This window comes from Cervus elaphus, chromosome 28, assembly GCF_910594005.1.
Source record: "Cervus elaphus chromosome 28, mCerEla1.1, whole genome shotgun sequence".
NCBI classification, from domain to species: Eukaryota; Metazoa; Chordata; class Mammalia; order Artiodactyla; family Cervidae; genus Cervus; species Cervus elaphus.
In genome coordinates this window covers 64,327,990-64,346,741 of record NC_057842.1, presented here as the reverse complement: position 1 = coordinate 64,346,741, position 18,752 = coordinate 64,327,990, and the positions used below count along the sequence as shown (strand labels likewise).

Genomic DNA, 18,752 nt, shown 5'->3' with positions numbered 1-18,752 from the left:
TCCAAGTCAAACAATTCAGTATCACAGTCATTCAAGTGTATGCCCCAACCACTAATGCCAAAGAAGCTGAAGTTGATGATTCTATGAAGACGTACAAGACCCTCTAGACTAACACCAAAAACAGATGTCCTTTTTATCACAGGAGACTGGAATGCAAAAGTAAGAAGAAAGTAAGAATCCAGACCATCCCCAAGAAAAAGCAAAGCAAAGAGGCAAAATGGTTGTCTGAGGAGGACTTACAAATAGCTGAGAAAAGAAGGGAAGCCAAAGGAGAAAAGGAAAGATATACCCATTTGAATGTAGAGTTCCAAAGAATATCAAGGAGAGAAATAATAAAAAGAAAATATAATATGAATAAGAAATAATAAGAAATATTATAGAAAATACATTATATACATACAATATAATAAAAAAGTAATAAGAAGCCTTCTTAAGTGATCCATGCAAAGAAATAGAGGAATACAATAAAATGTAAAAACCTAGAGATCTGTTCAAGAAAATTAGAGACACGAGGGAGCATTTCATGCAAAGATGGGCACAATTAAGGACAGAAATGGTATGGGCCTAGCAGAAGCAGAAGATATAAAGAAGAGGTGGCAAGAATACACAGAAGAACTATACAAAAAATGTCTTAATGACCCAGATAATCATGATGGTGTGATCACTAACCTGGGGCCAAACATCCTGGAGTGTGAAGTCAAGTGGGCCTTAGGAAGCATCACAATGAACAAGCCTACTGGAGGTGGTGGGATTCCAGCTGAGCTACTTCAAATCTTAAAAGATGATGCTGCTTAAAGTGCTATACTCAATATGCCAGCAAATTTGGAAAACTCAGCAGTGGCCACAGAGCTGGAAAAGGTCAGTTTTCATTCCAATCCCAAAGATAGGCAGTGCCAAAGAATGCTCAAACTACCACACAATTGCACTCATCTCAGTTCAGCTCAGTTCAGTCGCTCAGTCATGTCCGACTCTTTGCAAAACCATGGACTGCAACACACCAGGCCTCCCTGTCCATTGCCGACTTCCGGAGTTTACTCAAACTCATGTCCGTTGAGTCGGTCATGCCATCCAACAATCTCATCCTCTGTCGTCCCCTTCTCCTCCTGCCTTCAGTCTTTCTCAGCATCAGGGCCTTTTCAAATGAGTCAGCTCTTTGCAACGGGTGGCCAAAGGATTGGAGTTTCAGCTTCAGCATCAGTCCTTCCAATGAATATTCAGGACTGATTTCTTTTAGAATGAACTGGTTAGATCGCCTTGCAGTCCATGGGACTGTTCAGAGTCTTCTCCAGCACCACAGTTCAAAAATATCAATTCTTCAGCGCTCAGCTTTCTTTAGAGTCCAACTCTCACATCCATACAAGACTACTGGAAAAACCGTAGCCTTGACTAGATGGACCTTTGTTGGCAAAGTAATGGCTCTGCTTTCTAACATGCTGTCTTGGTTGGTTATAACTTTTCTTCAGGAGGAAGGGTCTTTTCATTTCATGGCTGCAGTCACCATCTGCAATGATTTTGGAGCCCCCCCAAAATAAAGTCTGTCACTGTTTCCATTGTTTCCCCATCTATTTGCCATGAAGTGATGGGACCAGATGGCATGATCTTAGTTTTCTTGATGTTGAGTTTTAAGCCAACTTTTTCACCCTCCTCTTTCACTTTCAACAAGAGGCTCTTTAGTTCTTCTTTGATTTCTGATGTAAGGGTGGTGTCATCTCCATATCTCACTTGCTGGCAAAGTAATGCTCAAAATTCTCCAAGCGATTCTTCAACAGTACGTGAACCAAGAACTTTTAGCTGTTCAAGCTGGACTTAGAAAAGGCAGAGGAACCAGAGATCAAATTGCCAATATCCATTGGATCATAGAAAAAGCAAGAGAATTCCAGAAAAATATCTATTTCTGCTTCACTGACTATGCTAAAACCTTTGACTGTGTGGATCACAACAAACTGGAAAGTTCTTAAAGAGAAGGGAATACCAGACAACCTGACCTGCCTGCTGAGAAATCTGTATGTAGGTCAAGAGACAACAGTGAGAACCACACATGGAAAAATGGACTGGTTCAAAACTGGGAAAAGGGTACATCAAGTCTATATATTGTCACCCTGCTTATTTAATTTATATGCAGGGTACATCATGCAAAATGCCAGACTGAATGAATCGCAAGCAGGAATCAAGATTGCCAGGAGAAATATCAATAACCTCAGATATGCAGATGACACCACCCTTGTGGCAGAAAGTGAAGAGGAACTGAAGAGTCTCTTAGTGAAGGTGAAAGAGGAGAGTGAAAAAAACTGGCTTAAAACTCAACATCCAGAAAAACGAAGATCATGGCATCCAGTCCCATCACTTCATGGCAAATAGATGGGGAAACAGGGGAAACAGTAGAAACAGTGACAGACTTTATTTTCTTGGGCTCCAAAATCACTGAAAATGGTGACTGCAGCCATGAAATTAAAAGAAACTTGCTCCTTGGAAGAAAAGCTATGCCCAACCAAGACAGCATATTAAAAAGCAGAAACATTACTTTGTCGACAAATGTCTATATAGTCAATGAAGCTATGGTTTTTCCAGTAGTCATGTATTGATGTGAGAGTCAGACCATAAAGAAGGCTGAACGCCAAAGAGTTGATACTTTTGTGGTGCTGGAGAAGACTCTTGAAAGTCCCTTGGACAACAAGGAGATCAAACATGGATCCTAAAGAAAATCAATCTCCAATATTCACTGGAAGGACTGATGCTGAAGCTGAGCCTCCAGTACTTTGGCCACCTGATGTGAAGAGCTGACTCATTAGAAAAGCCCCTGATGCTGGGAAGGATTTGAAGGCAAGAGGAGAAGGGGACGACAGAGAGCAAAATGGATGGCATCATCGACTCAGTGGACATCAGTTTGAGCAAGTTCTGGGAGAGGTGAAGGACAGGGAAGCCTGGCATGCTGCAGTCATGGGTCACAAAGAGTCAGACACAACTGAGAGACTGAACAATAACAAGGTATAAAGATTACTTACTGAAAAATTTCCAGGAGAATAAAAAAATGAATGTAATGTATATGCAAATGATATTCTCAGGTTCTAAACAACAATCTTGAAAGTTAGAAAACAATAATTCAAACCATGCCTTTAAAATTTGAAAGAGTGTAATTTCCAATCCAGAATTCTAGTCCCAGGAACACTCTTAATCAACCTCAGAAAAGAACAGAAACAGATTGTCAGGTTTCAAAATTTTTATTTGTCATACATCCCTTCTGAGGAAGCTTACTGGGGAAAATGTTCCTTTGAAATAGGGAAATAGAACAAGACATAGGATACGTAATATTTCAGAAAGAAGTAAGGAGTGTTGAAAAGACCCACAGCTGCCAGATAGGAGTCAGTGAGCTCAAGGCCCCAAAGAGCATTTTCCTGAGGAAAAAAAATGGCATTAAAAGATTGACCAACATGTTTACTGCATTGATTGAAGCCCTACAGCTCTGATGGAGAATCTGGAGGATGAATTAACAAAAGCACCCAGGGGAAATAGCAAAAATAGGATAATCATTAATTCTAAGAAAAACAAAACATTGTGTAAAACAGAAAATATCCTCAATACTTTATGTGACTCAGTCATGAGCTATTTATATAAAATAACATTCTAAATATTGATTTAACCAGAAACAGTTATTTAACTTGCTGAGAGAAAAGGAGGGGAGATGATAGACACCCAAATTCCCGTGTTCTATAGTAAAAGTGTTTAGATTTAATGTTTTTAGAGCAGAATATACATAACGTTTAGAAAACAGAGGGAAATATTGGAAGAATAAGTGAAAACAGTCCATAATGTTTGCTCTGGGAAGCAAGGACTAGGATGAAGAGAAAGAAAATAGCTGTTGTTTTAAATTACATGCTTTGCACTGTTATTCGTCTCTGTAAACTGTGTGCATGAATTATTTTAATAAACTTTTTTTTTAAGTATTAAGCAGTTGAAAGAAAATTTCTTTTCTTTTTTTTTTATTCTGACCTATTATCTGCCTCTCTACCTTCTGGTCCTAATTATCCTCCTTATGACTCAACATATAAAAGTATTGATTGTTTCTCTTCATCCTGACTATCTTTCAAGTACTTTAAACCAGATATCTTCTTCTTCCTTCAGTTTGCATGTATAAGGGCTACAACCTCCCTTTTCATTCAACTGCACGTTATATGAAACCATTGTCTCCTTGACCTGATTGCTTGTCTCTTTACTCAACAGCATGGTATCCAGAGCTAAGAAGGATACTCCAGAGATAGTCTGTCTAATTTACAGCAACATCATCACTTCTTTCATTCTGTACATTATAATCCATTAAAGACAACAAAGATCACATTAACTGTCTTAGAATCTGAAACACGTTACTGCTTCACAGTGAAATTTTAAAGTCTCTTCCACCTAAAATATTCTTAAGTCACCTATCCATAGGGTGGAATTTGTTGTTTGAATTTCTTTTTCTGTATCTTCGTGAATATCCTTATATTTACTCTATTAAAGTGCAATTGATTAAATTCACCTTATAGTCAAATTAAAAAGAAAATATATTTGGCTCCTGATTTATTCATAGAAAATATTGCCCATCTCTTCCAAATTTTCATCACACATAAATGTGCTATCTATACTTTCAATTCAGGTCTTCAGTAAGAATGGCAAACACCACCAGGTTAACAACCATCTGTTAGCCTGTTTTAAGTTTCAAGTTGTTCAACTGTTAATAGATCATCAAATCTAGCCAAGAACCAGATACACCAAGTAGATAACAGTTCTATAGTGTAGCCGTTTGTTAGTGCAGTCATTGAAAAGACAAATTAATATAATTAAATGTACTGCTCTTTTTCTGATATGAATTATTGTGAAACAAATACAGGCAGCTACTATCATGTCTATTTTATTAGATATTCAGACACAGAGCTGTCATCTGACTGGTCTGTTACCTTATAGAGGCAGACCTGGGTGCAGGTTTTGATTCTGGCTCCTGACTTATAGGCCTGTTTTCTAAAAGCATCTTGGGGGTATGTTCCTATTGTTGCTGCTGTCGTTAGCTTAACGTGAGTTTGTGAGCCAGAGACTTTTATCTTCATACTCACACCCTGAAGCCCCACGTGGACACAGCATAGCTCAGTCCTGGAGGCCATGCCATATGTATTTAAATTGTAATGGGCAAACCCCAGCCTCACCAGACCCAGCTATTCCCATTGCTTTCTGCCAACTGACTGAAGACACAGCTTTAAGCCATTGGAACTTCCTAGGCAAAGAGTCTGTACTTTGACATTTGCATTTATCTTATTATGTTCGATTGGCACATTGAGATCCATAAGCTTGTGGTTAATATACTGCCAAGGATTCTTAATTAAGCTGGTTGTGCAAAAAATGCATCAGAGTCTCTTGAGAAATGTATAATCTTTGCCAGTCATTCACACTGAATTTCCTTTGCTGCTCTGGTGGCATAGCAATAGTGTTACAGGGAAGATTGGAGGTTTGACATAACAAGCTTCCAGTAATCTGGACCTGCCATTTGAGATGGGAAGCTAGAAAAACCGTCATGATAGAGAGGGGAGACAGCAGAATTTGTTGTTGTTCAGCCGCTAAGTCGTGTCCAACTCTTTGTGACCACATAGACTGTAGTACACCAGACTCCCCTGCCCTTCACTAGTTCTCAGAGTTTGCTCAAATTCATGTCCACTGAGTCAGTGATGCTATCTAACCATCTCATCCTCTGCAGCAGCCCCCCTCCTTTTTTTTTGCCTTCAAACTTGCCCAGCATCCTAGGCTATTCCAATGAGTCAGTTCTTTGCATCAGTCGGCCAAAGCATTAGAGTTTCAGCTTCAGCATCAGTCCTTCCAATGAATATTCAGGCTTGATTTCTTTAGGATTGACTGATTTGATCTCCTTGTTGTCCAAGGGAATCTCAAGAGTCTTCTCCAGTGCCACAATTGGAAAGCATCAGTTCCTCGGACCTTAGCTTTCTTTATGGCACAATGCTCACATCCATAAGTGAGTACTGGAAAAACCACAGCTTTGACTGTGTGGACTTTTGTTGGCAAAGCGAGGCCTCTATTTTCAATATGCTGTCTAGAGTTTCCCTGGTAGCTCACGCAGTAAAGCATCTGTATGCAACACAGGAGACTCCGGTTCAATCCCTGAATTGGGAAGATTCCCTGGAAAAAAGAATGGCAACCAACTCCGGTATTCTTGCCTTTAGAATTCCATGGACAGAGGAGCCTGGCAGACTACAGTCCATAGGGTCGCAAAGAGTCGGACATGACTGACTTTCACTTTCACTAGCTTTGTCATAGCTTTTCTTCCAAGGAGCAAGTATATTTTAATTTCATGGTTTCCGTTTTCTCCCCTTCTATTTACCATGAAGTGATGGGACCAGATGCCGTGATCTTAGCTAGTGTCCTGTAAGGCAACGGGTCTCAAAGTTTGCTGCCAGGACCAGCAAGACCATTATCTACTGGCAACTTAGAAATGCAAATTTTCAAGTCCCACTACAGAGCTTTTTAATCAAATCTTCAGGGAAGGGCCCAGAAATGGATGCTTTAACAAGTCACCCAGATTGCTTTGAAGCAGTCCAGTTTGAGAACCACTGCTATAAAGGAACCACTGAGATTTTCCAAGATGGGAACCTCTCAAAGGAGATGATAGAGTGATTCTGAGCAAAGCAAGGACAGCTTGTGGAGGACTCAAGGCTGAGTGGACTCATTTTCTCACTTTCTCCCCTGTCTGCTTGGCTGTCATTGCATTAGCATCCTCTGTGTGGCCAAAGTCACAGGGACCCCAGTGTCCATCAGACATCCTTAGAAGTTCCTTCAGGAAGCAGCATTCCCGTAGAAGAGGTATGATGGCTTTTCTCCCCATGATCCATTACCTGCCAAAGTAACTTCCACTTTTATCTTCTGTTTCCTTCACTCTACCTCAGGACCATAAGCCTTGGGGGAACATTAACTTTGTAGACTTCAGTCATTATGCATTAATATTGTTCACATATTCCCTCCTTATCCTGTTCAGGGTTACTCCGGGCATTCCCTCTGTGGCCTGACCAGCAGCATGTGGTTTAAATACAGTCAAGAGATCAGTAGTAAGCCACTGAGGGCTGGGCAGCTCTGTTTCCCTTACGTCCTGTTGAAATCAAATGATCCCACTCTCAGTTTTGTTCCAAACCCCTAAGTGATGTTGAGACATCTCAACTCTGATGTGCACGCTGAGAATCTGCTAAATAAAGAGAATGAGTGTCGGGCTTTACTCCAAGTAGGATTTGGTGCCATTTCTCTCGATTGTCATATATACCAAATATCCCTATAACATGCAACCCTGCACACCAGTTATCCTACTAGTAACAGAAGGCCTATGAGGGTACATGCTGAAACAAGTGCATTTAAATCTTTTCAATCTGTAGATTCCTCGGTTGTTTTCCTCTTGCTATTCACTCGGTGTGCCTAACCTTTGGCAAACAACTGCAGAGCTGTGATCGAACCACGAGTTTTATTTACTGCCTTTAGTCATTTTCAGTTTCTTTGCAGAACCAAATGCTAGAGTTAAAAGTTAATGGAAAGCAGGTTAGTGTAAGCTCCATTCTGACCCCACATATTACCAAGAATCCCTGCATGAACTTAAGGCAAGGACGTAGTTTCTGCTTTGACCTGGAACACCATAAATCCAATAACTATGGTTCCACCACCCCCAAGACAACTGGCATGGCTGCTTCCCAATATTTATTACCACATGTAAGAACTTACAAATGCCAACATGAGTATATTGCCTACACCTGGAAAATTATCTCTGGTTTGTCAGAAAATCCAAAATGCTTTTGTTTGATGTTAGTGTGGTGCAGTTATTGTTCAGTGCCATTTGTATGACAATCACTTCACAGCATCAGAAGGGGTGGGAGTCTCCAGGATAACCTCCAGGTCTCATATTGTATCATCCTTTTCTCCATAAATGCCAACTAACAAGCCTCTCTTCATATGTGCCAGCATTTAAAGATTTCAAAGACACAGGTAGCCAGTGAGTTGTATTCATAGTTATCTGCTATAGTTAGTTGAGTTGTTATTTTGCATGAGTGAGAAATGTGTTTGATGAGCAATTCCATGAGTATCGCGTCTGTGTCAGCCACTGTGCTGGGGACAGTGGACCCTGCCCCTGCCTCAGGAAGCTGACATCCTTTGGCACCATTAGGAGTCCAAGTGGCTCTCTCCCTGCTGGTTTACCAACACGCTTAAGTATCTCATGTTATCTGAGCAGTTCTTAGATATTCTTTGTTGCACTATGGGAAGGAGTGAGTTATATTGGCATTGTAACATAGCTACTAAAAAGGCACTTAAAACTCTTAATTCATGGTGTCTAATAGTCAATTCACTTCAGTTCAGTCGCTCAGTCGTGTCTGACTCTTTGTAGTCCCATGGACTGCAGCACATCAGGCTTCCCTCTCCGTCACCAACTCCCGGAGCTTGCTCAAACTCATGTCCATTGAGTCGGTGATGCCATCCAACCATCTCATCCTCAGTCATCCCCTTCTCCTCCTGCCCTCAATCCTTCCCAGCACTGGGGTCTTTTCGACTGAGTCCATTCTTCACATCAGGTGGCCGAAGTATTGGAGCTTCAGCTTCAGCATCAGTCCTTCCAATGAACATCCAGGACTGATTTCCTTTAGGATTAACTGGTTGGATCTCCTAGAAGTCCAAAGGACTCTCAAGAATCTTCTCCAACACCACAGCTCAAAAGCATCAATTCTTCAGTGCTCAGCTTTCTTTATGGTCCAACTCTCACATCCATACATGACTACTGGAAAAACCATTGCTTTGACTAGATGAGCTTTGTTGGCAAAGTAATGTCTCTGCTTTTTAATATGCTGTCTTGGTTGGTCATAGATTTTTCCTCCAAGAAGTGAGCATCTTTTAATTTCATGGCTGCAGTCACCATCTGCAAACCCAAGAAAATAAAGTCTGTCACTGTTTCCATTATTTCCCCATAGATTTGCCATGATGGACAAGATACCATAATCTTCTTTTTTTGAATATTGAGTTTTAAATAAGATACAGTTTTCAGGAAGAAAGATTTTTCTTTAAAAAATCAATAGTAACAATAAATTATGTACTTAGAAAAAAAAATAGGAATGTGAAACCACATGTAATCTTGACCACCAGGGAAAAAAAAACTTGAAATTTTTGTGTAACTCTATAGATACAACTATTTACAAACACCAAATAAAGATTAAATTTGTATTAAGTAGCTTCAAATCTGGTTTTTATATGAGCATTTTTCTTTTCATTTAAGTTACAATGGTTACATAATAGTCCACTATTTGAAATATGCTATGATTTTTTTAAACCATCTTCTACTGTAGTACATTTAATCTTCCTAAGGTGAAAGAGGAGAGTGAAAAAGTAGACTTAAAACTCAACATTCAGAAAACTAAGATCACGGCACTTTATGGCAAATAGATGGGGAAACAATGGAAATAGTGACAGACTATTTTCTTGGGCTCCAAAATCACTGCAGATGGTGACTGTAGCCATGAAATTAAAAGACTCTTGCTCCTAAAAAAAAGCTATGACGAACCTAGACAGCATATTAAAAAGCAGAGACATTACTTTACTAACAGAGGTTTGTCTAGTCAAAGCTATGGTTTTGATGTACCGATGTGAGAGTTGTTGTGTATTCATGTATGGATGTGAGAGTTGGACTATAAAGAAAGCTGAGCGCCGAAGAATTGATGCTTTTGAACTGTCGTGTTGGAGAAGACTCTTGAGAGTCCCTTGGACTGCAAGGAGATCAAACCAGTCAATCCTAAAGGAAGTCAATCGTGAATATTCATTGGAAGGATTGATGTTGAAGCTGAAACTCCAATACTTTGGCCACCTGATGCAAAGAACTGACTTATTGGAAAAGACCCTGATGCTGGGAAAGATTGAAGGCAGGAGGAGAAGGGGACGACAGAGGATGAGATGGTTGGATGGCATCACCGACTCAATGGACACGAGTTTGAGCAAGCTCTGGGAGTTGGTGAAGGACAGGGAGGCCTAGCGTGCTGCAGTCCATGGGGTTGCAAAGAGTCAGACACAACTGAGCAACTGAACTCAACTGAACTGAACTGAATGTTTCATCAGTTTTAAGGACTGATGTTCTATGACTAACATTCTGATACATATTTGTCTTTATTTCTAATTTATCCTTAGGCTGTATACCTAGAAGCAGATAAATACCTAGGTTAAGAATCATTAGATCTTTTACTATCTTGGTTACGAATTGGCAAAAATGTTTTCCAGAAATGTTATACCAATGTAAATTCTCATCAGGTATATTTTAAGAGCACCTCTGAGACCAGGAGTTTGTTTATTTGTTTGTTTTTCAAAATCTTGTATAAGACATTAAAACATCTTATAAGTCAAAAAGTGTATAGTTTTCCTAAACAATCTTTCCTCCAACTGACTGTTTTTAACATTATTCTTTGTACCATTTTGTTCAGGATATATGGGCTGCACAGATCAGATGAATGTTTTCTAGAACAGTAATCTTATAAAAGCTATGATGTGGTCATCACAGGGTGTATCCTATGCCCTTTTTTCGCTTATGCATGTGTGCACAGTCGTGTCTGATTCTTTGCAACCCCGTGGACTGCAGCCTACCAGGCTCCTCTGTCGATGGCAAGAATACTGGAGCGGGCTTCCATTTCCTCCTCTTTGCTTATATCATCCTGTTTTTTCTTTTCTTTTGGAAAAGCATATCATATCTTCCCTTAGGCACAGGATATACAGGGTGTGACCAAGGCTGGTTATTCCAATATGGTCATATGATTTTACTGGCACAGTCACAGTGTTTCCTAAGAGCTAAGAGGGAGTCCAGGAAGTCATTCTGACGATCACAAGAGGAGCCCCTGCCTGCAGATGGAAATTAAGTAGAGACAAGCAAAAGAGTGCAGGAGAACCCTGAGGACAATTTCTGATTGCCAGGATGCAGCTATTATCTGAAGTTGGCTCTGTTCCAAGAATTCTAAGTTTCATGAGACAGTAGTTACTATTTAGTTCAAATAGGTTATAGACTTTTTTGATACCTTCAAACCAAAAAAAAAAAAAAAAACCTTATTTGAATATACAACTCCAAACTATCCCACAGAGCTATAGGAGATATAAAATCTTAGGCCAAGTCAGAACCACATTGAGTAGAATGAAGTTTATGGGGTTGGTGGAGAAATTTATCAGTTTGATCAGAACTACATATCTAAGGAATGGAACAAATTATCAGGTTAAATAAAATGAAATGTTATGTTATGCTCTATAAATAGATTTTTCAAAGATTTTCAGCTTTCCTATAGGAAAAGGAAAAGTGACGGCAGAGGATGAGATGGTTAAACAGCATCACCCACTCAATGGACATGATTCTGAGCAAACTCCAGGAGATAGTGAAGGACAGGGGAGCCGGGAGTGCTGCAATCCATGAGGTCACAAACAGTCAGACACGACTGAGTGACTGAAGAACAGCAACCAAAGGAAAGAATCTGAGTTCATCAGTGTAAATGGTCATCTCTGCCTATGGGGTTAAAATCAGATGGTCCTAGATCTTTTTTTCTTTTTTGGCTAAAAACCTCAAAAGAAAGGAAAATGGACACAATGGTGTTGAGTACAGATGAGTGAAAGAACTGGTTTGATTCACAGCTTTTTTTGAAGATCAATGAAGAAAATTTTATGCTATGATTCCATCAAACTCAGCACTGCATTGTATTATTGGGCTAAAACTCTCTGTAAACCTGCAAATATACGGCGGTTGGTGTAGTCGCTAAGTCATGTTGGACTCCTGGTGACCCTGGACTGCAGCCCAGCAGGCTCTCCATCAGCGGGATTTCCTAGGCAAGAATATTGGCGTGGGTTGCCATTTTCTTCTCCAGGGAACCTTCCCAACCCAGGGACAAACCCGTGTCTTCTGCATTGCAGGTGGATTCTTTACCGCTGAGCCACCAGGGAAGCCCATCTAGTCATTTGAAGCACTAAATAATCATTTGCTATTATGATAAGGAATGGTTGAATATTCGTTGCTAGGGAGAAAGGTGGACACTATAAGAATAAAAGGAACAATTATCTGGAAACATAAAATGTCAAAAATCATTTCATTCAATTTCATTGCTTCAAAATATATGAAATTTAAAACGGATGGAATGACAATACTCGTTCAGCAATCCATACAAATGGGGGCAGAGTTTCACGCAGCTTCTCAGTAAATGATAGGTCAGAAACTGCTACGAACTGAATGTTTGTGCTCCCCAAAATTCACATACTGAAGTCTAACTCTCAAGGGGATGGTATTTGGAAGCGGGGCCCATGGCATGTAGTTAGGGCACGGGGATGGCGCCTTCATGAATGGGATCAGTGCCCTTACAAAACAGACCTCAGAGAGCTCTCTAGCTCCCCTCTGCCACAGTGAGAAGATAGTCACCTATGGACCAGAAAGCAGGCCCTCACCAAACTTCAAACCTGCCAGCCTGGATCGTGGGATTCCCACCTCCACAACTGTGAGAAATGAATTTCTGTTGTTTAGAAGCCACCCAGTATTTTTGTTGAAGCAACCTGGCTTAAGACAGAGGACAATATTTTAAAATTATAAAAAACTTTTGAATATATACATATATATATATATATGTGTGTGTGTGTGTGTGTGTGTACATATATGTGAGCTTCCCTGGTAGCTCAGCTGATAAAGAATCCGCCTGCAATGAAGGAGAACCCAGTTTGATTCCTGGGTTGGGAAGATTCCCTGACGAAGGGATAAGCTACCCAATCCAGTATTCTCGGGCTTCCCTGGTGGCTTAGTAATCTCCCTGCAATGCGGGAGGCCGGAGTTTGACCCCTGGGTTGGGAAGATCCCCTGGGCATGGCAATTCACTCCAGTATTCTTGCTTGGAGAATCCCACAGACAGAGGAGCCTGGTCGGCTACAGTCTGTGGAGTTGCAAAGAGTTGGACATGACTGAGCAACTAAGCATATATATATATATATATATGTATATATATATATATATATTTCTATTAGAATTAAAATACTGTTTACAATTACTTGCTATCAATCTAGTTGGCTAGAATTATGTACATCTATTTATCAATTTGGAGATTGTTTTATGTCAAGTAAAATAAAATAATATTAAATTACTAAAATTGCTTTTGGAGATTGGTTGAAGTGAACAATATAACATAATTTGAAAATGAAATACAGAGGCTGTCTGATGCAAGTTCATGCAAACTGACTTGGAGTTTTATTTTGAATATTAGAAAACAGACTTACATTGGGAAGTTACAGAGCTTTCTACGAACAATTGTGTATGAAAGTGAAAGCCACGTCCAACTCTTTGCGACCCCATGGACTATACAGTCTACGGAATTCTCTAGGCCAGAATACTGGAGTGGGTAGGCTTTTCCTTTTCCAGGGGATCTTCCCAACCCAGGAATCGAACCAGGATCTCCTGAATTGCAGGGGGATTCTTTACCAACTGAGCTATGACAGAAGCCCCAGTTGTGTATAGGTACATCAATTTATTGTTGTTAATCTTTGAAAAATGAATATGAGGCTTAAGTCTGGTGATTGCACATACCAGATTTGAAATTGAGAGAACAGCATCGAAACATGTGTATTATCAAGTGTGAAACAGATCACCAGTCCAGGTTGGATGCGTGAGACATGTGCTCGGGGCTGGTGCACGGGGATGACCCAGAGGGATGGGATGGGGAGGCAGCGGGGAGGGGGTATCAGGATGGGGAACACATGTAAATCCATGGCTGATTCATGTCAATGTATGGCAAAAACCACTACAATATTGTAAAGTAATTAGCCTCCAACTAATAACAATAAATGGGAAAAAAATTGATAATTGTAAGGGTGAAGTGAAGTTGCTCAGTCGTGTCCGACTCTTTGCAACCCTGTGGACTGTAGCCTACCAGGCTCCTCCATCCATGAGATTCTCCAGCCAAGGATACTGGAGTGGGTTGCCATTTCCTTCTCCAGGGATCTTCCCAACCCAGGGATCGAGCCCGGATCTCCCGCATTGCGGGCAGACGCTTTATGGTCTGAGCCACCAGGGAAGCCCAATTGTAAGGGTATCTACTCTAAAAGCTTTACCTCAACACTTGGCTTAGTCTCCACTGGATTGCTGCTTGTTAATATCAGTCTCACTTCACAATGCTTAGGAACCTATGTCCTAAGGGCGATTTCCTTTTGGTTTAATCCCATTTATTTTTCTAACTTACATGTTGACAAAATACTATAAATTGACGTATTTATACTTTGTATAAAATGAAAGCAATAGCATTTGTTCCTTTCTTTGTTCCCATAGTGTATAAATAAAGTGATAATATGAAGGTTCCTACAAGTATGTCCAAAAGCAAATTGATAAAACATCCCCAAACACAAAAATAATTCCCATTTAAAATAGTAAACATAAATTGCAAAATCATCCATCATTTAACAAATATTAATTTGGCACTTTCTCTACCTCAGACACTATGATCAATGACAAAAATGAAGAAGGAAGGGTCCCTTTTTTCCAAAATTTTACCACCTAATAAAGGATATGAATAAATATAAAAGGGTAAATTCTGTATGTATGTATGAAGAGGCTCTCAAAATATAATGGTCAGCTTAATCTGAAGTTATCAAGAAGTAACTTGGTAAGATTTGATGTTTAAACAGAATCTTGAAGAATTAGTCTTCAAGCTCATTCACTTAAAAAATGAAGAGAAATGCTGTATCAGACACAGTGACATATAATGGGAATGTGTTCATGTGGTACTTTATGGCTACACATTGAATGTATGAGTTTCAATTATGTATATAAATCACTACTCTGATGCAAGAGAAATACAGCTCAAGTGAACTTAAACATATAAGAGAAATCTGAACTGCAGAAAGTCAACAGTAATCTTTAGGGCAACGGGATCCAGAGACACAACTTCTGTTAGTGCTCTGTTTCTCCACCTTTGTCTCTAATCTCTTCTTTGTTTTGCATCTTATCGTTCGTCCCTTTTCACTCTGCCGGGACCTCTCTACAGGGTGAAGAACACGAACACAGGGAGTTAGAGTCCCACATGCTGATAACTCCATCAAGAGAGAAGAAAGGTTTTTCTCTTCCAGCTGCAGAATGAGAACCTCCAGGGAAGGAGTAATAATAAAATAGGTCCAGTCTGAGTCTTAAAAAAGGAAGCAAATATAATAGCTCCAAACATGATTACAGGTAAGGTAGGTCATAGTCGGATTATTGAGAATGGTTTAAGCTATGCAACATTTGGATTTCACCCATTATCTTAAAGGGGATCAGTGAAGGGCTTTCAATAGAAGAGTAATATATCTGGTTTCTATTCTTAAAGCACAAAGAAGGATGGGGTAACAGGAGAGGGTAGGGTGGCAGGAGATGGTTGCCTTGATCTATATGCGAGATGATAATGGTTTGCATCAGAATAACAGCAGTGGAAATTTAGGAGAAATTGAGTAAATGGGACTAGTACTCACTAGTCATATGTGTGTGGGAAGGAAAACTGTATGGAATGACTAGAAGATTTCTGGTTTGAGTGCTAGGTACATAATGGTACTGTTAACCAAAATGAGACAAAGAGGAAAGAGACAAATTCAGCCTGAACAAATGGAAGATTAAGTGAGATATCGAGGTGACGTCTATCAGCATCTTGGTTATCTAAGACTATAGAGAAGACTATAGTCATCCAAGCTGGGAATATAAAGTTGGGGAATATTCATATAGACATGGTAGTCAAAGTCATAGAGAAGACTGAGGTGGCCAGGAGAATATGTAAGGCGAGAAAAGAGAACAAAATGCAATTGTCCCTTGAAATTCTCGGGGACTCATTCCAGGACCCCATACAGATGCTCAAACTCATCATACAAAATCATGTGGTATTTGCATATAACCTACACATATCCTCCCATATACTTAAACTTACCTCTAGATTACTTATTAATATAATGCCTAATACAATGTAGATGCTATGCAAATAGTTGTAAACACAAGGTAAATTTTGAAATAAATAGTAAATAGTAAATTCTGAAATAAAAAATATAAATAGTTCCTGGTGCAGGGCAAATTCAAGTTTTGCTTTCAGAAACTTTCTTGATTTTTTAAAATATATTTTTGGTCTATGTTTGGTTGAACCTGCAGTTGTGAATATAAGAAGCATATTGCATAGAACTCTATAGACTTAATGCATGACTGTTGACTTTGTAAACTGCCTGTTTGACTGAACTATATTCCCATTATCTTTTTGGTACATTTCCAGTTGAAGTGGGCTAGTGATTCTCTTACTAGACATAAGGAGGCAGAAAGGAGCTGCCTCTCTAGATATAAGGCATATATAGAGAGAGTTTGACTGGAGAGTTTAAATCATTTATATTTGAAGTAATTGGTGATAGGAAAGAACCTCATATTGTCGTTCTGTTTACTGTTTTCTGATGCTGTATGATTGTGTTGTCCCTCCTTTCCTCTCACTGCCTCTCTCTGTGGTTTATTTTTTTTTTTTTTCTCTGTGGTTTACTTTTATACAATGGCAGACTGTGATCCCTTTCTCATTTTCCTTTGTGCATTTTCTACAGGTATTTTCTTTACCGATTATATAAAACGTATTATAACTAAAATAATCAATTTTAAACTGATAACAAATTAAGTACAGTGACATTACAGCTCTACTTCTTTAAGTCTTCACCACTCCTTTGTTATCAATGTCAAAAATTCATCTTTTTAAAAATATTTTTAATCCATTAACATATTTCATAAGTATATTTTTATAATTTAAGCTCTATATCTGAATTGAAAATGATTTATGTACCACCATTAAAGGATTCTGTATTTATCTATATACTTCCCTTACCAGGGAGAGTTTTATATCCTTTTGTGTTCCTGCCTAGGGTCTTTTATTTTAACTTGAAAGACTTTCTTTAGCAACTCTTGTTAAGGCAAGCCTAGCAGTGATGCGCTCCCTCAGGTTTTATCTGGGAAGTTCCTTATTTTTCCTTCGTTTTTGAAGGACAGTTTTGCTCCATTTAGCATTCTTGGTTGGCAAGTGTTGCTTTTTTTTTCTTTCAGCTCTCTGACTGTATCATCCTACTCCCTCTGGCTTGTAATGTTTCTGCCACAAAATCCTCTAATAATTTTATGAAGGAACCCCTGTATATACCAAGACTTTTTTTTATTGTGATGCTTTCAAGATTCTTTATCTTTGTTTGTGCGTCTCGTACATTTATCCTCCTGAGTCAGCTTACCTATGCTATATCACGCCTGCTGCTTAGTTGTGTCCAACACTTTGCAATCCTATGGATGATAGCCCACCAGGATCCTCTGTCCATGATTTTTTCCAGGCAAAAATACTGGAGAGGGTGGCCATTTCCTCCTCCAAGGTCCTTCCAGAGCCAGAGATCAAACCCATGTATTTTGTATCTCTTGCATTGACAGATGGATTCTTTACCGCTGGGCCACCTAGGAAGCCCCATGGGTAAACTGAAAAATGAAACTCCTGGACTTGCAAACCCAAGAGCAAAACCATAGCTTCCTAATCAGTTTATTTCCCAGGAAGCCCTCTCTTAACTGTAAACTGTGAGCTCCTTGGGAGTGTCTTTCTTCCTTTTTAGCTGACCTAGTTACTGCTCAGTCATAATTTGTTACATAATTGAAAGAGTAAATGGTAAGCCAGCATGTTTAAATGATTGTTCTATAGTCCAACTCAGCAATATGGATCATATTTGGAGGATTTTGAGTTTTTCTTTTTCTGAAAGATGAATCATTTGAAACAAAAAGAATGTAATAAAACAACATGACTATTAATCTCTAGTGTCTTAGAAACATCTTTATTAACATTTTGTTTTCTTGATGAATACAATTCTCAGAAAAATTATTCAGAATTTTATAACACTGTTGCCCTGATATATTATTCTCGAAAGGGGACTCTGACTCAGAATATGGCTTTAGCTCTTCTAGGGTGTGATGGCATTGTCTCAGAGTTCTGTGAACTCTGACCTCCCCTGGGTTGTTTGGTAGAGTCTTGGACTTAGAAGTTAGGTCCACCTGGGTGTAGATGCTCCCCTACGTTTTCATGTGGGTGTTGAATGATTTATATTTTTAATCCATTTTTTCCCATTTTTATCCTACACAAATAATATTGGTTGTCAACTATTTGTCCAATATATGTCTTCCAAGGTGCTTATCTTGGTTCTTTAATATATTTCAAAGTAATATCAGTAATATCTGTCTTTAAGTAGATAAAATTGCCCACTTACTAAGTAAATTTCTTTAGGTATCATGACCAAAGACAAGAGAATTTCTTATTTAGCTTTTAAAACTCATAATAGAAATAATGGTTTATTGATGATTTAATCTACTTCATATTCATAATCTTCAATACAAAACCATTATTAGCTATAATTGTGAATGGATTTCCCAACTCTAGAAAAAAAATAGTGTACATTTAGAAATCTTGGTCAGTTTGGATTAAATGAAATTTGTAGGTCAGTCTATCTAAATTTCTATGGTTTAATTAGTTTCTGCAAAGAAAGTTTCTGAATTAATCACAAGTGCAAAATTCATGCTTTTTGCACTCTTACTAATCAGGTTAGGATTTCTCTTCTACAAATGTAAACACAGAAAGTCCCAACAGTTTTGCTAGAGGCATGTTCCAAGGCATAGAAATTAAGTAAAAAGTCATCCTTCATTCTCTTGCTGGACTAAAAAGAGCCTCTTTCCTCAATACTGAGTTTCAGATCATGTGAAATGTACT

General features: G+C 39.0%; 1 long non-coding RNA gene across 1 annotated transcript in view; it reads left to right on the top strand.

Annotated features, from left to right (window-relative positions):
- LOC122685485 overlaps nucleotides 1-15,370 on the top strand; it is a 31,118-nt gene extending 15,748 nt beyond the window's left edge. Inside the window, exons 2-3 of the long non-coding RNA XR_006338408.1 lie at nucleotides 12,413-12,503; nucleotides 15,030-15,370. This is a non-coding gene — a long non-coding RNA (uncharacterized LOC122685485). The remainder of the gene's footprint in view (nucleotides 1-12,412; nucleotides 12,504-15,029) is intronic.
- Nucleotides 15,371-18,752: the final 3,382 nt, after the last annotated feature.